This window comes from Ixodes scapularis, unplaced genomic scaffold, assembly GCF_016920785.2.
Source record: "Ixodes scapularis isolate PalLabHiFi unplaced genomic scaffold, ASM1692078v2 PGA_scaffold8__174_contigs__length_109621045, whole genome shotgun sequence".
Taxonomy (NCBI): Eukaryota; Metazoa; Arthropoda; class Arachnida; order Ixodida; family Ixodidae; genus Ixodes; species Ixodes scapularis.
This window is the reverse complement of record NW_024609883.1, coordinates 8,516,644-8,539,474: the sequence shown is the minus strand read 5'-3', so window position 1 is coordinate 8,539,474 and position 22,831 is coordinate 8,516,644. Positions and strand designations below refer to the sequence as shown.

At 47.5% G+C, this 22,831-nt stretch overlaps 1 pseudogene; it reads right to left on the bottom strand.

Annotated features, from left to right (window-relative positions):
* Nucleotides 1–2,900: 2,900 nt before the first annotated feature.
* On the bottom strand, nucleotides 2,901–6,691 carry LOC115324177 (annotated as a pseudogene).
* Nucleotides 6,692–22,831: the final 16,140 nt, after the last annotated feature.

The window sequence follows — 22,831 nt, the reverse complement described above, 5'->3', positions numbered from 1 at the left end:
GCTGAACACAGTGGTGATTGTTCAGAAGTCGCTTCATCAGAGAAACGGAGACGACAAGATACTCCGACGCGCTTGGGTTGCAGCTGACGAACGTTCGAAGCGTCATCTTGCCCGAAGCATTTTCTGGAAGTTCGATGCCGACAGGGTGCAGGAGACTGTTCTACACGCCAAGGTTCTTGGCAATCCAGCAGCGCCCTTGCCGATATCCCACGATCGACGCAGACGTAAAACTCTGAATATTTGTGGAGGGAGCATTTACGTCCGGGAACCGTTCCCTGAAGTATGACTCCAAGTCGGGGATACTTGTGGGTCTCCCCGAATCTAGTAGACTCGACGAACGTTTACGCTTTTGAGGCGGCGGCATGTCTCGCGGTGTTCGTGCGGGCGTTCTGAGTTCGGAAACCGCGCCAAGACACGAAGTTTGTGGAATTTGGCTTACTGCTTGTCCGGATGGGGAAGGCCCGAGTCCTAGTGTCACCGTTGTTGTAAACCAACGTTGGTGTAAGGCGATGTTGGGCTGCTTGCTCCACTGCGGCTGTACTGTACCGTTCCAAGCTCGCTTAGTCCCGCGCTCGCGCCCGGTCCTCTTGCTTCCCCCACGCGACCACTCTTCGTCGTTTTTATAGGTCTAAATTAAAAAGCTCGCGAAAAACATTTGCTGTAGAAGCCAGGAATGCAGGGCTGGCGGCACATTGATACTTTAAAACCACGTTGATGTAAAAAAAAAAAAAAAAAAACTATCTCCAAACTCTGGTCTAAAAACATGCCTTCGTGGAAGGCTCGTCAAATTATGAGGCGCTGGAGATAGGCAGCCTTCTGCGCTAAATACATATTTTGAACTTTTTTTGCTCGCCTTCCGCCCATTGAAAAGCATACGGGACGAGCCTTAAAGCGTGTTTCACATGCAGCGATTTTTGCTCTAGAGCGGCGTGATTTCTGCCGTCGCGGCACTCGTGCCGCTCAATCGCTGGTGCTGGACAGAGCGCCCCAACAGCAGAAATCGCGCCGCCCTAGGGCCGAAACCGGTGCATGTGAAACACCACTGATCTCTATGACAATTGCTGGATCGCGCTTCCTCGCTTGTTCGCTGCAGCGCAAGTGAAGCCACCGGGCTTCACTCGCTTGGGATACGATTTGCCGTTTTTGCTAGCCTTTGCTGCGGTTTTCCAGCGTGCTGACGACACGTTTTCTACTCGTTCGTCGTCACTCGCCGAAGAAGTTTTTTGAAGACTCTGTGTATTGTTGAGACTTGCCGTCGTGAACACGTGGAAAATTTTATGAAAGTGCATTGTCGCAGGAAAAAGGCACAACGCGTCGAAAGGAAGGGCTGGCGGCGTGTTCAAAGCTTCCTTGGCACGCCGAAGTGCCGTGTCTCTGTGCCTTCGCACGCTTGGATACCGACCAAGAACCGACGCCGTGTGTATGTGTTCAGCGAGTGCAATGTGCGTGAAGCTGTTCGTGCCTCATCAGCGTCTTTTCCCCTCGCGGTTTAGGAACGAGCTTAATCCAGCGTCCACTAGCGACGGAAGATGGGGAGAAGGTACGTCTTTTTTTCGTCCTTAGACGATTTACACAATACCGTGCACAACAGCTCCTCATCACTGATCAGTGCTGGCTTATTATCAACCTACTTAATTGCACTTGACGTTTGAGCGCGGCTCGCCTAATTGTAATTGGTCAACAGATTGCACACGACCATATCGGCCGCGCTTCAAAGATTTTCATTCTCGCCGTCTTGTACTTTTGCTTTCGAAAACCTCCCTGGCTCCACAACGTTGCCCTATTCGTGCTCCCACGGAATCTATTAGAGTAGATTTGGGACATAGCCATGGTTAATATAGTAGATAAGAACACGTACAGATCTCCCCATTTTATTGATAGCAACTCACCGGAACAGCTGGACGATCCAGAACTCCGTGGCCGATATATATAAATGATCTAAAGGCATCTACGCGCGACACACGTTCAGATCTTGACCGGTATCCAAGCGTGCGAAGGCACAAAGATGCATCACTCGGCGTGCCAAGGAAGCTTTGATCACGCCGCGACACCGGCGACACGTTTTCGACGAGTTGTACCTTTTGATACGGCTTCACGCACATTGCACTCGCTAAATGCATTCACACGGCGTCGATTCGTGGTCGGTATCCAAGCGCGCGAAGGCACAGAGACACGGCACTTCGGCGTGCCAAGGAAGCTTTGAACACGCCGCCAGCCCTTCCTTTCGACGCGTTGTGCCTTTTTCCTGCGACACTGCACTTTCGTAAAATTTTCCACGTGTTCACAACGGCAAGTCTCAACAATACACAGAGTCTTCAAAAAACTTCTTCGGCGAATGACGACGAACGAGTAGAAAACGTGTCTTCAGCACGCTGGAAAACCGCAGCAAAGGCTAGCAAAAACGGCAAATCGTATCCCAAGCGAGTGAAGCCAACACCTCCTAGACTATTTCAAGGCCTCCGCAGGCTCCCGTGACGTCATCGAAGTGAGATCGGCCTGGAAGCTGGCTTCACCCACTCGGTCGGGCTTCGTAATGCGAGTCTCTTCGTTCTCGGCGCTGAATTTTCGAGAATGGAACACTGACAATACGTTTTACTTCAGAAAAGCTCGTAGGAATTAATACTTTGGTTCGAGCTAGTTGGTTCATGATTATTTAAAAGGATAAAAGCGCAAAACAAGGACGTAGAAGAAACGCACACGAAACAGAGTGGCGCTCGATGGACGTTTCAAGTCGTGTTTTGTATTTATTCTTCGAATTCTCACTTCCATGTCGCCTATATCTACGAACATTTAAGGAGTCCAGGACTCGCGCACGATTTGCGAACATATTAAGTAACACAATTAAAAGCAAGAGTCCTGGCGCCCCGATTTTCACAGCCATTATTAAAACATCACAACTGTTTTTCGGGGGTACAGAATTTCACTCTTTATTTTGCAGGAATAAGCAGGAAGAACTTGGGTTTGTGGAAAAAATACAATTTCTCGGGAATAGCTTCCACAAATGAACTGATAGCACATTCATAACCGAAGTTTCAAACAAAAATATTATTACATCAACATTTCCAACAGAACAAAGCAATAAGGAAATCCTCGAAGTTCTAAACAACATACAGCAATGTCCCCAAAAACATTGTTTGCACAAATTGAAGAACAAGAAACAGAAATAAGTCGGAGCACACACACACGAAAAAAACACTTATGTGACAATAATTTCCAGGCAGCAGTCGAAATGATAGCAGACGTTATGCGCTTATGCCTGAAGCGTCTTCAGTTTCCGTTTTGCAGCTTTGGCTTCAGCAAGCATGTTGTTTTCTCGTTTGCACAAGTTATTCAACAAAGTGTTGGCAGCCGCACTTAGTACATAACCCATCACCACGTGAGGTAAATGGCCGTTTTCACAGACGTCCAGATCTTCGTTATACTCAACAAGGGTTGTTGTCAGGGACACAAGCAAATCTTTTTGCTTTTCACAAGAATAAAATTTTAACGCGTACCTTTCGCTGCTCAGTTTTTCCAGCACAATATTCATTGCCAGCACGGCATTTACCACCACGGCCTGCGGGAACTTTAGTTCACCTCTTGTTACACCAGCAATGAGCTCTTCTGCCTCAATTTCAAGAGAGCGGTTGTCAACCACAAGGTTCTCTTTACAGAATGGGCACATCAGCTTTTTCAGCGCAGCATGCGCACAGTACCCAGCCACGTATGTAATAGCTGGGAGCATGTGTTCTTTTTTTCTACGTCAACTGCTGTCACTTCAACATCAAACTGGTTCACGGCAGCATTCACCGCATCAGTGCGGGCACATAGCGAGATGTCGTCGAACTCGGGAAGCTCAAGAACCTTCTGCAATCTGAGTTTGTGTTCCGACTCGTATATCTGGCGGATCGAGATGTGGTACTGTGCGCCGCTCAATTGTCGGTACCGTCCAAACCTATCTTCAAGGCAGTCAGACTGAAATTTACCAAGAAGGACATACTTGAAGCCGAGTTCTTCAATGCAGTAACGCGACACCTGAACTAAAGCAAGCGATGTGTGACGAAGTGCATTGTGTGTCTCATTCGTGAGGTGGCCTGCATCATGCTTCAGGCTTTTCCAGTAGTCTAGCCACTTGACTACTTTGTTCAGGAAATCAATTTGGGGGCAAGACATTACCGTTATGGGTTCCTGAAGCTTGTCCCGAAGACGCCGACCCTTGTTTGGCGTTTTCACATTTACTATGCACCACCACATAACGATAATGTTAATAAATTCAGCTGTGCCTTTGGCATGCTGCAGTGTTGCAGCCTTGGTGCTTCTAAGTGCTGCAACAGTAAGAATGTTAAACATCTTCAGGACAAGCTTGACATTCTGTCGCTCCAAACTCGAAGGTTTGAGTGCTTTCAAGCATAAAGTTGGCGCAAGTCGCACTAGCTCATTTCTCTCTCTCTCATGAAGCTCTACCAAGGCATTAAACGAAGCTGTCAGCACATGTGGTTGATCACCAGCAGCATTAATATCGGGAAAAAACATGCACTTGCTGCTGTTTCGCTGGTTGAGCCAGTTATTCCGTACACACTTGAGCACGTGAACAGTATCCACAATAAAAAACAGGGACCTTGATTGGTCCGAAGGATGTTGGTACACAGTGTTAACCTTCGGAGGTTGGGAAAAAAATGACATAGCTTTGCCATTGATGGAGTTATTGTCTGAAACTACTGCAATAATTCGAAGTCCAGTTTTCTCGAGCTCATTTATCAGCTGACGAAGAAATTCATGCAACTGTTTTGCATCTATCTGTGCTACTGGCAGAATATGCACAACATCTTTGCTCGCTGACAAAAGGCTTTGGATCATGAACACATATGCTGTCTTTGCAGCAATTGTACTGTTTGCGGCCATTCCCACTACGGTTCCACCCTTATAGTCGAGGTATGGCTGAAGGTGAATCTCGTCCATGACGAGCGTTACAGTCTTCTCATGCTCGTTCATTGCAGCTACAAGTCTTTTTGCATATGAGAGAAATAAGGTACTTTGTTGCTCTGTACAAGGGTTGACAACGTAAGACGCACAAACACGCCTAATAGTGTCAGGATGGGGCAGTTTGAGCTTTGACGTGCTCCGGATGAACCTATAAGCGTGTGGGGATATTGTAAACACGAGGCTTGAAAACACAAGCAGGTCTGCAGGGTAATTCGGAGACTTGCTTAGAAGCATGTGTACCTGCTGCATTAAGAAGTTCACAATTTCCATTTGCCACTCATGAGGGAAATTTTCTGATGACAGCTCCTCTAGGATTGCCACTGTCTTCTTTACGACAATTTCTAGTCGCTGCTGATCGTTAGAGGAGTTCTTGGAAAAACCATGCACAACCTCTAAAGCTTTCTCTAGCTCCCTAATGTCGGACACACACATTGGAAAAATGAGAAGACCAACCTTGTCGAGCTGCAGGTCCCCAAAAAACGCTTTCAATGAAAGATCTGCAGAGACCGTCACTGAATAGCGCACAACTGGTGCATCTCGAGGAGCAAAGTTCAAAAAAAGCACTTGCTTGTCAGTGACCAGCTTTGTCCAGAAATCGGCCACCTGGAATTCCTTGAGAGCAGCCACGAGTTCGTCAAAGCTGCTAACGGAATTATTTCTCTGTTCGTCTTCATAAGCTTCGGTGGAGCGCGCCAGTGCTTGCTGCAGGGCCTCCGCTTCAAGCCGAGCGCGCTTTTCTTCAGGACCTTCGCGGGCAGCAGGTGTGTTGCGGGACAGGTATGCAGGGCAGTTGGGGAAGATGCTAGGAGTAGCGCAGGGCTTCAGCCGCCGTAATTGAAGAGGAACTTCAAGCACTCGTCCAGTTTTTTCGTCCGTGTACGTTGTAGTAGTGGCGAAGTCACCCGGAGAAAAGTGCTTTTCACAGACCTGTAGGAAGTGCAAAAATCTCAATATAGGACAGGCGATTCACGCACAATACCAAGACAATAAAATGGGAAGCGGTAAGTTACACGTCGCAATAATTCTAATGCGCACTTGTATAGACACAAAACTACTTTCTGTAAGTCCTCGTAATCCGTTCGGAACTATACGCGAGAGCTTGAAAACTATTCCCCGCGTCAAGGAAGAAAACGAAGACATCCTAGCTGGTAAGGTCAAGAATCATTGCAATACCCCGAACAGCAAGGGAACACGCAACAACCACGAAAATTAAACAGCGGAAGAGGAATTACTCCCCACGCTGTACTTCGTTGGCGCGAAGTCTTCGCGAGGTATTGCTTTTGTCCAAGCCGTTCTTCGTTCCGCATCAGAAGGAAAGCGGTAAACCCGCACTTTCGGCCCACTCACATAGTTTGAGTTACAGTTCGGCGCACAACAGCAGCCAGGCATGTCGCGTAACCCGAGAACAAACAAGAACAAAACAGAAAGCAGCACATCAACGCCAGCGGCCAGAAACAAATGCGCCGTTACTACTGTTTATGGTTGCCAGATGTGGCAGTACGCGCCACCAAAATTCGTGCCTTCCACGATACTGCGCTCCACACGTCAACGGAATTAAGTTTCTTACGTAGCAAAAATGTAGGCATGTAAAATATTTCGTACTTAAAAGCGTCGAAAAGAATTTTTTGTTGTTACTAGTTCAATTATTCACGTTTTATAAGAATAGCTTTTTGAAACGTTTTCTAACTATTTGCGCCGGGCCACACATTATACAAAAGCCGTAAGTCGTTCCAAGCCAAGTCCGTTGTTCTCGGATTTGGACCGATCTCACAGTGATGACGTCGTGTTGTGGAAAGGGAACGTTGCGGGGGCCTTGAAATAGTCTAGGAGGTGTTGGTGAAGCCCGGTGGCTTCACTTGCGGGAGCGGCAAGCGCGATCCAGCAATTGTCATTGAGATCAGTGTGAAACACGCTTTAGAACGCAGCTTGTATCGCTGCTGCGCAGCGTTCTTTTCCGCAACATAAAGTTCGTCTGCTTTCCTCGCCGTCACCATGGCAACGAACGCCGAATGAATGGAAGCACGCACGGTAGCGCCGCGTGAAGCCAGCAACAGCTGACGCTATTTCACGAACGCCGTCTGCTATAAAAAAAAAATCTTCTTAGAGCGCACCAGCTGGAAACAGACCAATTTCTTCTTTTCTGAACTCCAGACACTTCCTTCAACTTCTTCTTTAACTTTGTATATAAAACCGTTAGCTGTGAGTTAGGGCCTGTCCTGTCCACTTCTTCGTCTGTCCTCGTCCTAGCGCTATTTGTAATTTAGTAAGTATAACAACTAGCCCGCCAGTATATTTTGATCCATTTCATTTCTTCTCCAATGGATCCTTTTCCGTGTTTCTCCCGCCCGGACCTAGTATCCTTCTATATCAATTTAATCGCCATCTGTACCTGCAAAACAATATTCGAATCCTTCTCGATCAGGCATAATGTGGTGCCAGAAGACATCAGTGCGTTGTTCGGCCATGCAAGTCCATCACTGCAACACGCCAAACGGATCAGCAAGATTATGCGCTCTGAGCTGTGGAGGCAAGTGCGTTTCTACAGGACATGCCTTAGTGTACAGGCTGGATCTGCAAGCCCCAACGGTGGTCATGCTCTAAGATACTCCAGCTATCTACACACAGCGAGTAACATGACCGAATTTCTTTGGCAATCCCACGTTACCCGACTTAAGGCCACGGTCCCACTGAATGCGGCAGTTTAGGTACCTTTTTGCAGGCCATTACTCATCTCCTTTTAAATACTGTTTTTTGGGATTGATGTCATTCGAAAGGCAGTGCAATCCTCTTTCATTTGATATTATGTGTGTGTTGGTGTTTACTGTTCATGCGCATTTGTAGCGTTGCGAATATGAAGGCGCGGACCCTCACTTGCTCCGCTAGTTCATGTTTTATGAACGATCCATTAAAAATAACACGGTTCCAAAATAGCAGTTTTGTTAAGATGATGTCGCAGCAGAATGTAACGATACACTTTTTTGGTATTTGCACTACTTTGTTTTTTCAATCCCTCCAAATATTGCCCTAAAATTGACATATTTCAGCACAAATATGTTTTTAATGACAGGCGCTAGGGCAATGAAATTAGCTAAAGATGTAGTGCTTATAATTTGTAATATGCAGAAAAAAAATTTAATGTTGTGTAGCTTTTTTTTGTTTATATATTTTATATCAAACGTAGCACTTTTTTGTGCTTCGAGTCATGGTACTTCAAATGCCGCTGAGGAAATAATGAAGCTATGATAAAATCTTTTATAACATTTAAAGCTACAATGCTTGCCCAAGGGGTGGACGATGGCTTTTTTTTATTTTCAAAGTCATCACGCTCCAGGAGCGTTTCAAACTTACCTGTTTTGACGCATATCCTTTTTGGACATCAAACAGACTTATTGGCATATAATAATATTTATTGTTTGGAATAGATATACATTGGGATGTATTAAATTTTCACAATGATCTTGCTTTGGTTTCTTAATAGGTGTAGAGCTTAGCTAATTTTAAAACAATTAAAAACTTTTTGGGTGTTTTGTTGCGCTACCTGGCGGATGGCAGACAAACTACTGATTTCTAATGTTCAAAACATTTCCGATGGCGACGTTGGCGTCTGTATCATCATCAATCCCCGTGTCTTTTTACCCTCACATATAAAAAATATATTGGAAGGTTTACTATTGATAACTAAATGGTTTAAGTACTGGGTCAGGCTAATAAATCTAAGACAAATAATTGCACAAGCGCAGCGTGATATAATGTGTTCATTATTCGATATGATTGAAATCAATAAACAATGAAGACGAAGAGGAAAAGAATACAACCGAGTTCACTTTATGCCTAGAGTCACTAAAAGAGCTTGAAAGTATCGGCACTCCTAGTGCCACTAAATAAGCTACGCTTCAGAGTAACGACACTTGGCCATATTGTGTCTTAATATCATGGTTGCCAGTTATCTGAAGCATTATCTGAAATCACAGGAAACTCCTTTCTGTCCTCCACAAATGTTTAAACAGTTCGCAACAGAGCAAAGCAATATTACATGACCTTCCTAACACCGAAACTAATGCTGAGGAAGTCGCACTTTTGAATCATGACGATCGGCAGTTGCGTCTGCTCTGCATACGAGCCAAAATGGCGGCGCCCACAACAATGTCGGGGAACGGAGTGCCGATACTCTAAGCGCAGCTTATTTAGTGGCTCTAGGCACTCCGTTCCCCAAAATTGTTTTGGGCGCCACCATTTTGGGCCTTGCTCAGAGCAAACGCAATTTCCGATCATCATGATCCAAAACTACGGCTTTCTCAGCATTAGATGCGGTGCTAGGAAGCTGATGCAATATTGCAGTGCTCTGTCGCGGGTTGTTTAAACATTTGTGAGGGACGGAAAAGCGTTTCCTGTGATTTTAGATAAAGCTTCATATAACTGGCGACCATGATTTTAAGCCACAATATGGCCAAGTGTCGTTACTCTGAACCGTAGCTAATTTACTGGCACAAGCGGGAACAATGAAGAAGCGGCAGGTGTCAAAAGGTATTGTTGAATTAACAGCGCAAATACGACAGGAAGGAGAGATAAGGGAGACAGGATAGAGCGCTCTATCCTGTCTCCCTTATCTCTCCTTCCTGTCGTATTTCTAGCCCACCAGATGATCGTGGTGTCAAAAGGTAGTGGCTTGTGGAATCCACGGGGCTTACGTTATGGCTCCTCCAGGTATTACAAGCCTCTTGAACAAGAGCATGAATAGTGTCATTAAATAAGCTACGCTTCAGAGTAGCGACACTTGGCCTTATTGTGGCTTAAAATCATGGTTGCCAGTTATTTGAAGCTTTATCTGAAATCATAAAAAACGCTTTTCCGTCCTCCACTTTAACGAGTTTTCGACAAAGCAAAGCAACATTAGGTGACCTTCCTAACACCGAATCTAATGCTGAGGATGTCGCACTTTTGAATCATGACGATCGGCAGTTGCGCCTGCTCTGCACAAGCACCAGAATGGCGGCGTTCACAACACTGACGGGGAAGAGAGTGCCGATTCTCCAAGCGCAGCTCATTTATTTGCTCTGGTTCCCGCAAAACTCCTTCTCCCTGACTGAAACTAAAAGTAAATATGAATAATACACAATTATTATAGCTTATTTAGTTATAACCAGATACACATAATGAGAGGAGGAAGCGGGCGGGTAGGAGAAACGCGGGTTTTATGTGCGACCGCTCAAACCGTTTCAAAAGAGAGAACGCACGAGCTTGCGCTGGTTTAAAAAGAAAAAGGCATCCAAAGAAAAGAGGCGGCACGCTTTGTTCTTTGTTATTATGTGTCTAATTGCAAATTGTTGTGTGTATGTTTATACAGCCGGAAGTTAGTCCGCCTTAGTTGGCGTCTGACTCTCAGCTGTAGATGAGCAATTTAGCCAGTGCGGTACATCCGCAAACCTGGGGTCTTTAACGTGCACCACGCAGTAGTGATACACGACCGCACGCCGGTACGATGCTCTTCCAGATCGAAACGGCCAGGGGTGGGGTGGGTTCTGCAGCGCGAGCTTTCGCTCCAGGTTTTCCGAGCTGGTGTGCGCTAGACCATGCACTCGGCCACCGACCCCCCCCCCCCCCCCCCCCCTTGAGCGTCTAATTTATATACAGGTATAAGTATTTGAAGATCGACGATGGACGTCGATCGTCATGCAACGTAATAACATTATGTAAATAATAAACTTGTTGAAGGACTGAATGACTAAATTTTTCAATTCTTGGATTGTAATATGGCGTTAGCCTATTGTACTTACTGTTGATGAAGAGCAATATAAGGTGACGAGGTAAGGATTAAATGACGAGGCTCTATAAGGACGACGACATTAGTGGGTGTCGAACCACAACGTACAGTGTCAGACTTGTTTCAAGTATCGTGTACCCAAAGACTTCCTTCACCCGCAACAGAATATGGTAGAATCAATGAGGTTGCTGCTTTACAACTGTACGTGGAACAGGAAAACTGCACTGTGCAGAAGTGCAGCTTATTCGTTAATATGAGGGACGGATTTCTAGCAGCATTCCCTGATTGACTTCTCGGAACAAATGGCCTCGTTGACGTAAAGTGTCCCCGTTCCAAAAGATTCTTGAAGCATACTTAAACCGCAAAAGAGTATGAGCCGAAAAATAAAAAAAGGAGCGTGGTGTGAAAGGTCTAAATCACCACCATAGCTTCTAGACTATCAAATACAAGGGCAGTTATAAAATACACGAAGAGAGTTTTGTGATTTAGTTATATTTACACTTAAGGGCATTGATATCTAACGTATTCAGAGAGGTGACACCTCCTGGTCAACCAACATAGAGCCTTTTCTACTCAAGTTTTACATGGAAGGCCCGACTTCCGCTGAAATTCCTCACGTAGACGATTTGTCCGACCGAATAATCTGCCATTACTCCCGATCTGGGAATCTCTCGATCTTTGTTCGTAGGCCATAGTATCATGAGATCGAGGGGTGTGGCTCTTCGTCCGCCGAATATTGCTTTGGCGGGTACTTTTTTCGTGTAAGATGAGACCGTAACGTGCTGCCCAAACAAGAACCTGGCGATTCTTCACTGAACGACTTCTTCCGTAAGCTTCAAAAGGGCTTTTTTTCGTTTCGCACACCATCTGCTCTGCTTGCCCGTTAGTTGCAGGATGGTATGGTCCACTAATGCGATGCCTGATGCCGGTTCTTTTTTTCTTCAAAAACTTGTTTATTTTATTTGAAGCAAGATTTGGCGCGTTATCAGAGAAAAGTATTTTCGGTAGGGAAAAAGTAGTTAAAAGAGACTGTAGAACGTCAATGACGTGTTTGGACATCGTGGCAGGCATCGTGTAAACTTCCAGCCACTTAGAGTACGCATCGCCCATGACTCCGCAGATGTGGATACGTTTCGCCATCCACCGACTGAATGGTGGATTGTTTTCTGTTACTGTTCATGGTGGCGTCGGACTCAAGGAAGAGTTTGAGTCTTTCCACAACGTTAGCCCAGGTGCCAGGACTTTTGTCGAAAGCGGTAAGTGTTTGAAACGTCGACAACGTCGGTAGCCACGTGATGTGCTTCACACTGGACACTTACCATTCGCTGAGAAGAAACTTGCTTCTTCGTCTGCCATGAGTCGTCTGATATCAGGTCATCACCGCAACACCATCTTTCGACAAAACTGGTCTTCATTGTCCGCATGTCCATAGTTAGCAATCACGAAAACTTATAAATTCCCGGACGCTCATAATTTGCCGTCGCTAAACGCCGTTCATTCATAGCGTCTTCGTTGCAAATAAACGTCTTCCTTTTTCTTCTGATGGTTTTCATCATATTCCTCCTAAGCTGTACTTACAACATTATGTGTGTCGGTACTTCCGAAAATATTGCAACAGCCTTTGTTTTCTGGGAACTATAACAACCTTTACAACATCTTCCGGACCCCGTGAAACATAATATTTCGTGACCTATTTTAGTCGTCATTAAAATGGTGAGGTAAGTACCGTAAATCGCGAAGCAGTTTACTTGACGTCCGCTTCCACTGGTGTCTTGGAAGATTGAGTCTACTGAGCGTGCATTCCTGCAGAAGAAATTTTCATTTATAGAATATTGACACGTCAATCAACATTTGATTCCTTCTTGGTAAGATTTATTGCGAAAGCCCGCTACAACCGTCGAACCGCATGTCCCTATATCAGAGAACAATTTATACCCAGCCTGAGATTCTCCCATAGATCCGTTTGATGGGCCATGCTACTTGAGCTAGCTGAGCACAGCTGGCAGCGGCGCGAGCGAGGCTACGAGGGGAACGTGATGGTGTTCGAGACATCCCACTGTCAACCAATGTTTCATCCACCCCACGGGTGCGTGTCGCCATCTATTGGTTGAACTAACGCCTTGTTCAAGATGGCTGCCGTGGGACCGCAGCCTTAAGCGTCTTCGTTCGCACCATAAAGAAAATCAAGGTGAACATACTACGCTATTGGGCGATGCTATTCTTCCGGACAGGCTCTCTAAAGTGCTTGAAAAACGTCCCAAGTACTGCACTGAACCAAAGAGACAGGGAGTGCAGATGTTGAGTATTATTCATGATATCACGGTCAAGGTTACTGAGACGGACAGAGCCCGATGCATCAATGACTGCGTCGAGGTGGTTTCACGAACACGTCCAAAAACTGAAAATACTACCAGCATCCAAAAGGTTGTCGATTATTTCAAGTGCAATAATTTAAACCTCATCATCTTTGACAAAGAAGGCGGATTCGTAGGAGTACCTCAGGACATTTACCCAGAAAAGGCTAAAACAGCCATTGACAAGAACTTCAAACATATGAAAGAGTTCAATGCAAGGAAAGTGAAGACAAAAGCTATTGAATTATGCCGCAGACTTGACCTAACACAATTGAGGAATCAAATTACCACTTCAAAAAAAGACCAGCTAAAGATGATCTTCACCACCAAGACACACAAGCCAGCATGCCCGTTCCGTGAAGTAGCTACTGAGAAAGGAAGCTGGCGGGGGAACATGACTCGATTTCTTCTGCTCCATCTGTCTACCCTCAAGCTGGATGATCCTTTTCTAATTCCTAACTCTGAAGAGGTAATCAAGCATTTAAAAGCAAATCCAACGAGTGTGAGATTTGGGTTTTCGTTGGACGTGGAAGATTTGTTTTCTTCTATTCCCCATGATAAACTATATGCAGCAGTAAGCGATCGCATTGATGCCAACGGGAGGGTTAATTTTCAGAACAGCCGCGGAACATCAGTAGAGGCATATTCTTTGAGCTCCTGAGATTCTACCTATGTTCCACTGCAGTCTCCTTCAATGGGAATTTTCGCTTACAGAAGAGAGGAATCTGCATAGGTTCCTGCGTTGCACCTGATTTATGCGACATTTATGTGTCACATATGATATCAGGCTATTGCTAAGAATATATCTACCAGCCAAGTCCCTCGTATCTTTCGATATGTCGACGATTACCTGGTCCTCCTCCCTTTTCGTCCCGATGAATGTGACAGTCATCCCATCGACAGTGTGCGTGCCCCATTTCTGTGCAGCTATACTCGTCTGGCCCTCGGCGCTTTATTCCTCCAGAGGCGAGCATTACGGTGCCATGCTGCTTAACCTGTGCCGTCTCCATGACGACATGAAAGACCCTCTTGAAGCAATTAATTTACTTTAGCGCATGGGCCTGCTCCTGGCTCCTGGGTTTTCTAGCGTGTCCAGAGTGCGAAGCTGTTGTTACAAGCTGTAGGTCCGCGCTAGATCTGTGGATGGCTAGTCGTGAAGATGCGGTGTCTGGATGACCCGTGAGGTGTCCAAGAGGAAGCCGGTCAACATTCAGTGCCGGGGCGAGGTCTCGGTACGGAGCGGTTCCATTTTCGAAGTATCGCACCTGACGCTTCTCCAACTTATGAAAATCATCCTTCGGTGCCAGAGCCTACCGTGCGCTGTATTCAGCGGGAAACTGATGTCGCTTGTAAGTCTATTACTGATTAGACGAGCCTTTTTCGGAAGGTTGTGGTAAATGCCGTCTTCGAGCATTCAGACATGATTGGTGGCGAAGGTGTGACTGTAGAACTAGACGAGAGTATGTTCGGTCGGCGAAAGTACCATCGCGGGTATTTAAGGCCTGGCCAGTGGGTTTTCGACGGTGTGGAGCGTGGCAGCGGGCACTGCTTTCTTGTTCCCGTGGAGACCCGTGACGCTAAAACCCTGCAAGGGCTAATAGCCGAGTGGGTCCACCCTGGAACAAGAATAATCACTGACTGTTGGGCTGGCTATCGCAGGCTTGCGGATGACGCTTGCTTCACGTACCTCACCGTAAAGCACAAGCTGCAGTTTGTCGACCCGAACACTGGTGCGCATACAAATATGGTGGAGGGCACCTGGACCCACGTCAGAAACTCTCTTCCATCTGGACGGCGCGAGAGCCACCATTTCACTGGTCACCGTACAACGTTCATGTTTTGGAGGAGAGAGAAGGCGCGCGGAAGCACTGATAGATTGCAGTCGTTCGTCGCTGCGGCCGCCAAGATCTAGGGCCCTGACGCAGTCAGGGCTAGGATTCTGACAGCCCCGGTGACTTCGAGGGATCCGCTGCGCTGCGCCCGTCGTCCGTCTGCGTGCATAAAGACGACTTATGCGCTAACCGCTTGTTAAGTGCTCGTTACGTCAGTTATAGGTTCTGGTAGCAATCTAAACGGCAATTTTCAGCGCCAAGTATTATGCAAACGGAGCTGTTTTCTATATGCGGCACCCCGTGTATCTGTAAAAAGTTCACAGGAAAAACCCAGCCAAGGTATGTGGTCCCCAACTTGGATATCGCGTGTATGATACAAATAAAAAATCCTTATTTCGCGCCTTTGATCCCAATAAATGCCACGTTGCAGTAGTCTCGCGGTGCTGTTGCTTGCTCAATCGCCGTCGGCCTGCCTCAGCTTCGTCGTCTTTGCCAGCGGCACACCGGCGGAAGCGGTTGATCTGACACACCGCGTTCGGCTTTGGCTAGCAGAGGGCGTTCGTAAAATCACGTCAGCTGTTGCTGGCTTCACGCGGCGGTACCGTGCGTGCCTCCATTCATTCGGCGTTCGTTGCCATGGGGACGGCGAGGAAAGCAAACGAACTTTATGTTGCGGAAGAACGCTGCGGAGCAGCGATACCAGGAGAGCTAGGTTCGACATTGTACATGTACCTTTTTTTAGTACACGGAAGTGACGTCATCACGTCTGATTGGTTGGAAACAAAAGTGACGTAATTTCCCTAGAAAAATGTGGGCGGAGTCGGCAAAACTGGGCGGAGTCGGCTACCGGACGTGACAACAAAATGACGTTTCGTTTTGTACTGAGTACGTTTCAAAAGGTACTTGCTCGGAACTAGGTGTCATTGGCAGCATGTGTTCGGCGACGAGGTGTCGCCGTCTCGTCAATTCGTCTTTTTCTTTAATAGAGCTTTTTTTTTCGCCAGAAAGGCTGTATCGGGAACACCGCGATGCATTCGAGCTCCCGGAGGAGATCTTTTGGAAGCAATACCGCCTGCCCAAGATCGTGGTGCGGTGGTTGTGCGACAAACTTCGCGAGGAACCGGGGGTGGGGAGAGTGCGTACCTCGTGGACGGTCATGACTGTGGAGCTTCAAGTGTTGTGTGCACTGTGCTTCTACGGCACGGGGAGCTTCCAAGGCATGGTGGCGAGCGACGAACACGTAGCGCGGGACCAAAAGACAGTCAGCGTTGCGGTCCGCGCCGTGTCCGTCGCTATCGTGCGTCGTCTCTGGGTCCAGCGTGGCTGGATCCACTTCCCCGAGACGCCGAGCGAGAGGTTCGACGCGGAGAAGGGCTTCAGGCTGTTCGGCAGGATACCCGGCGTCATCAGTTGCGTGGACGGGACCATGGTCTCCATCGTCGGCCCGTCCAAGAACGACCCCACCGTCACGAAGGCGGCGTACTGGTGACGCAAGTACTTCTACGCCCTCAACGTGATGGTGGTAAGTACACTCATGTTACGTTGTCAAAACGCGCCCCAAATCTCTAGAAAAAAAAAAAACGTATTGCCGATACGGTTTAAGTATGCCGTTTTATGACAGCGGGCTGTGGGGTCTCACGACTGCGCGAGCGTGTGCTCTACGTAGCATGTGAGCCGTGAGACGCTTCTCCCAAAAATAATACTTGGCTGTTAAGACGTGCAAGCTTCCGTAAAAAGAAAAAAACAAAACAAAAAAAAAACATTATTTTTGTTTTAAGGTAGTTAGTTGTACCTTGCATCCAGGAAGGTGTGTTGACATGCATGTGTCAGACAAAATAACTTAAAAGGTTCTGAAATTGCGACTGCTTTGTGAACCATAAGTACAATCTACTACTTGTGGATTCAGGTAATTACATGTCAATGTCTCTCTCACTTTCAGGTGTGTGACGCCGACTGCGGGATAATGTGCATCGACCCACGGTATCCCGGGTCGGTGCACGACTCCTTCGTGTGGCAATTTTCCTGGCTCCGAAGCCAACTCGAACAAGGGCAGGTGCCACGCGACGGCCGGTTCCTGCTTGGTGAGCATACTAAATTCATTCCTTACGTACACGGTGGCTCCCACTGCTTGAAAGCCACAGTACCACACGTACTGTGCTTGTTGTGAGGCACACAGACACAGTTGCTGGAACTCCTTGAAGTGAGACAACACCCAAAGTTTGGCCATTAATCTCTGTTTATGTCCACATAACTCTCACACTCTGCAGGCTACGAAAGCCACACTAGACCAATCTCACGACAGTGATAGACTATGTAAGGCATGCAACCGCAGTGCGAGTCGTTGTCCGGTTCGGCCCAGTCACTGTTACTGTCTGCCTGTACCCTCTTGCTGGTTGGTTTTTGCATGAAGTTGGAGCTCTTTCGCCGATCCCTGAGGGCTCGCCTGGTAGCTTTGACGGTCGTCAGTTTGTACGGAATGGGCGCGTTCAGTAGCGCCTCCCTTGCCTCCGAACGGAGTGCCTCGAGTTGGAGTCATCGGAGCGCCTACTGAACGGCAAAAAAACCCGCGGCTCCAAACCTGCTTCTACGCAACTTCCGCTTCCTCCCCTGTGCCAGACAGTCTCCGAATAAACTGGAAGCAGACGATGGCGAGCACGATCGCTTTTATTTGACGCCGGTATTGAAGAAGTCTTGACAAGGTCGTTGAAGAAGAAGCGGGTGATGGTACACATCAGCGCTGCTGTTCGAAGCGATGCAACGCGATCGAGTCCTTCGCTTGGCGGTGCAAAGGCAGCTGCTGTTATAAAAGCCGATAAAAAACGTCGGCAGCACACGCAAAATACGGAGCTCAGCGAATCTACCCCGCCGGTTGCGATACTTTCATACGGCCATAAGTTTCTTCTGCCCTTCGTAACGAACTTCCTATAAAATATATTCGTATACACACGGGAAGTTCGGCCGCGCTCGGCGATCAAGGTTTTGTCGGCCGAAGCGAGCCTCCGCCAACGTGCACCCCGATTTAGCTACGCAAACAAAACATTAATCGGTATCATGCTCTGCGTGACTGTCCAACCGGCTTCCAAAGTCGCGTTCATAGCCTGCCTTGCTCTGTTCAGCGCGGACAGGACTATCGTCGATATTTACCGAGTTCCCGTGCAACGGTGATCAAGACACGGTGTCAAATGGACGTTTGCGTTGTTTAATAGCATATTCAAGCCAAACAAAATACGGTCCAATGCATTTTCCAAAAGAGCCTTACCTGAAAAAGATATTCGAACGCGTTATTCGTCTTACCTTGAGCACTTTTCATTAACAAAAGCGAGCAAACCGCGCACCCGCGATTGAACCGAAGCAGCTTATCCCGCCATATTGTTTGTTTTTTTCCTCTTTTAGCACCGGAAATCGTCACCAGTCAGGAAATTACGTCATTTTAGCTCTTTTGACTCTACGTGCACCGTCTCCGGACTCGGTGCTTCGGAGCTTGACTCCGATGCCCCGGAGTTACGTGCACCGGAAGTGACTTTTGGCCGTCCAGTGGAAGGAGTCAGTGACTCCTTGACTCCGGGGCCGCTACTGAACGCGCCCAATGGGATCAATTCCTCCTTGGCCACTTGGGGCTCGCCAAATCTGTCCTCGGGTCGTCTCTGTCCCACACACTGGATTCTTTTCCCTGACCCTTCTTCTTCGGTCTGCCTATATAGCTCCTCCTATTAGAACCTCCGTGTCCCAACAGGACCTGACTCCTTTCCAATCTAACCACCCCCTCTCTTTTCCCCATCTCCAACTCCACCGAGGATTAGGAAAGAGGTTCGTCGAACTGGCGCCTTATCCCCTTGCTTGCCAAAGACAAGGCCAGCGTGTTCTGCTCTGCCCGTGCCTAAGGTCACGGCCACACTCCCAAAAGCAACAGAGCTTTTATCTGTCCGATGCAAGCGCCTAATAATGCACCAGCATACAACACAGCACCCCTAAGGAATCGTGCACACATCCCATACAACCCACCAGGAAAACACATAGTTACATGAAATAACAGGGAGTTTGCAGGCAAGCTGGTGCTAATTAATCATAATGTAACTGATACTGTAGTGCAGAAATATTAACACACTTTTAAGTCACACTTAAGTTACATTATAATTGACATAGTTGCACACAGCTGTTTTCTTGCCTTTTATTTTAAAAAGTAAAGAATGTAATATGTTCCATCCCCTACATGTGCAGGTGACAGCGGCTACCCCTTGGAGCCTTGGCTCATCACCCCTGTCCCCGGGAACCACGCGACCTCCACCGCTTGCGGCCGGTTTAATAAGGCGCATTCCTCGATCAGGTCTGTTGTGGAGCGCTGCATCGGGCTGTTGAAAAACAGATTCCGGTGTCTGCAAAGGCACCGGGCTCTGTATTACCACCCTTCAACAGCCACCGCCATTATTTTGGCATGTGCAGTGCTCCACTACATCTGCCTTGCATCGAGCGAGCCAGAACCGGAGTCAGACTCCGACCTTGAAGAGTCCGAGTTGGAGTCTGAGCCGAGCTCGGACGGTTCTGAGCCGAGCTCGGAGAGGTCAGCGTCGGCTCCCGAGAGGCTGGCTCCTGCCGGCCCTCCGGTCGGCCTTCCGGTCGGCCTCTCGGACAGGGGGAAGGCTCTGAGGCAGCGCCTTGTCGCCCGGTTCGGAACCCGCCGCAGACGTGCCCGTGCGGAGCGCCACACGCAAGGGGTCCGCCGCCACGACGGTAGTCCCGACCACCAGGGACTCCGTCGGGAAGCCCCTCAGCGCCCTCGCTGCGGTGGTGCCCAGCACGGACGCCGCCAGCGACAGGGAACCTCTCGCCACCACGACTGAGGTCCTGACCACCAAGGACCCCGTCACATTCTTGCCCTGAGTGAAGCCCTCCCCGTGGAAGCCGTAAAGTGCACACTTCGCTTCCTGCTCTACAGTCATGGCCGTCCACAAGCTACATACTCTCTTCAGCTCCTACACCTTGTGAAGTTCGTCGCACAGCCAGCGTGCTGCGTCCGGATACGTGTCGAGTGCATCGCGGTGAAATCGATACAGCCTTTTCTTTATTTTTATGAGCAGAAGGCACGAGACGCAGTCGACAGTGACAGAAAAGGTTCGGAGGTTTAGTTGCCAGACCAACAGGTCATCTGGATTGCCCCTGCAAAGAACTCAGAAGTAATTTAGACTACCTCTAGAAAGAAATGCTTGCTTTTGCAGAGATTGCTTTCTTAGTTGCTGATTGAACCAGGGATATTGTTGTCATAGACATTGTTTCATTCTGCAAATGCTTCAAAGCGTCTTGCCTTCTGCTCCATTTTATTATCTCTTTTATGGTACTTCATCAAAGTTAGGTGATTGTGTTATCTCAAGACAGTGCACATGTAGTTTGTTTTGAAAATTGCTTTATTTCTTAAAGAAAAACCTGTGACTTCATGAATAAAAGTGTGATAACATGGAATGTAATATTTCATTCTTGGAAGTAAAACTGAGCATCGACTGGAACCATGTAAGCAATTGGGCAATCTTAAGTATATATCACAGATATCTTGGTCTTATCTGAGCACAATAGTTAAATTTCGAAAGGAACAAAATATATATATATTCTCTGACTAGCATACCACCATATAAACACTGGACCACTTTGAAAGAATTATCACAGATGTTGCGCCAAACATTCTTATTTGAGCACAGCAATAGCAAGTTCTCGAAAGATAAAAAAAATTGTTTCTGACTAAAGCAGCCGTCACTCGCGCGCTCCCCGTTGGTTCCGCCGACCCCTCCGCTGCCCCCGGCACACCCGGCTCCTCGTGGTTCGACATTTTGGTTTGAAGAAGGCGCGTAGCGCACATCCCGCATTATATTGGAACAACTTTCTCTCCAATTAATTCTTAAATGTATTGCAAAAGGGTACAAAAAAGCGGTTTGTTTTAACAACGCCCAAAAGGTTTTGATTGTTTTTCAATACTTTTACCTGTACTAGAACAGATGCGACGGCCAGCGACTCACAGGATTGGTTGCCGTTCCTTCGCTAAACGCAGGAACTGCTCCCCGCGTCTTAGTAAATCCTACCCCGTATCCTGCGCGTAGGGACGCCTCAGGGAATGCGTAGCTACTTCCGCTCGTCGGTGGTTGGCTCCGGACGTCGCTGAAACGGGTGACGGGTGTCAAGTTTGCGATGACGTAGCGGCGTCAAAGTGGGCAGAGCCGCCACGTGAGTGTTGCTAGGATACGCTCCTCCTTTGCATTACGTCACTTCCATGTACCTTTTCTCAAATGTCCAACCTAGCGATCCAGGTGCGTTTTAAGGCCCTTCCCGCATGCTTTTCAATGGGCGGAAGGCGAACAAAAAGAGTTCGAAATAAGGACTTAACGCAGAAGGCTGCACTTCTCCAGCGCCTCAATACTTTACAAGTCTTAGAAGTAAAAGGCGTTTTTGTTTTTCGGCCATCCGGCGTCCTGTTTTTTATCCGTAACATGGGTCAAAAGTATCAAACTGCCGGGTTGGCTAGCAGTCGTACACGTCACTGGCTACATCTGTCGACACACTTGGGAAGACTAAATTCAGATTGTTTAAATATCCAGCTTCTTATTTTTTAACCGGAATGATTAAACAAAACTGTTCCACACCGGCTTAATAGTTTTGTTTATTTGACGCGCCACACGATGACGATTACCTTCTAATTGGTTGCCTGGTTCAATAAAAAAGGACAGAAAAGTTAGGAGCCCCTCGAATCCCTGAAACAGCTTGAAATCAATATTCGGGACTTTCATGACCTATAGGGGGCACGCTGGCACCTATCGAAATGGCTCTCATCTTAATGATCATCGTAGAACTGCAGTACGAGCCGGGGTCTGGGACGCGTGAGTAATTCCAGTTTTGCTATATACGACGTTATATTTTCATGTCAGGAAGGTGTAGGCAAGCCCTATTATTATGAGGCCAATCATCCAGAAGCTAGGAAGCGCGATTCTCACACCGCGGTACCACTATTGCTGAAAGTTGCGAATACGTGTCATGCTATGCTTGGAGCACTTATACAGTCAGTAAATCTAGGGCTTTATCTGCTACTAGAATTTACCTGCACCTATGGGCGACAAATTGTCCTCACTTTCAGATTTGCACCTGCTGGTCACTTGTCCTATGGTTTGATTTTCGCAATATACACGATTGCAAGCTGGGCGACTGGCCGCCGCCATGTCCCTGCTCGAGCAGGCACGCCCGTGCGATTACGAGCTTGCGAAAGCTACGTTCACCCGCGCGTTGCACGCGCTTGCACGCATGGGGCACTACTTGTGGCGCCATGCTTGCAATTGTCTATAGAAAAAAGTTAGATCCTAAATGCGTTTCGCGATCGCCATATATCACTGTAGTCACTCACAAAATGAGAAGGCCAGAGCGCGTCTTTCGAATGCCCCGGCTTCCAGCACGCGCTACATGCCTTCCGCCGTGCTTTGGTTGCGCGGGCGCGCGCGCTCGAGGTGCACCGAAGGTAGCAAAGTCGCGCTAGAGGAGGGACAACTGAGGCTCATCCCTGCCGTTCTCACCTCGTCATTTGACTATAAATAATGGCGGCGCGTTATCCTCTTCTAGAGCTGAAATTTTACCAGACAATCACTCGCATATACTTCTTGGTGTCTTTCTTATACTATGTTGCTGTTTAGTGCGTGCTGCTGGCAACGGGCTTGCACAGCTTGCATCTCTATAGTCTCATGCACTATAAGGAACGTAGGGCGTGGTTTATTATGAGTACGATGATGATGATGATAATAATAATATTTATAATAATAATGATAGTTTATTTCTCATAAATATCCACGTTTGTTGTTCGTTTGATGCCGTTCTTGCGCACCGTGATCATGCAAACATATCAGGCGCTGAGAAAATCTTTCTTTTCCTGCTCGAAGTAAAGAACAAGAGGCTGTCGT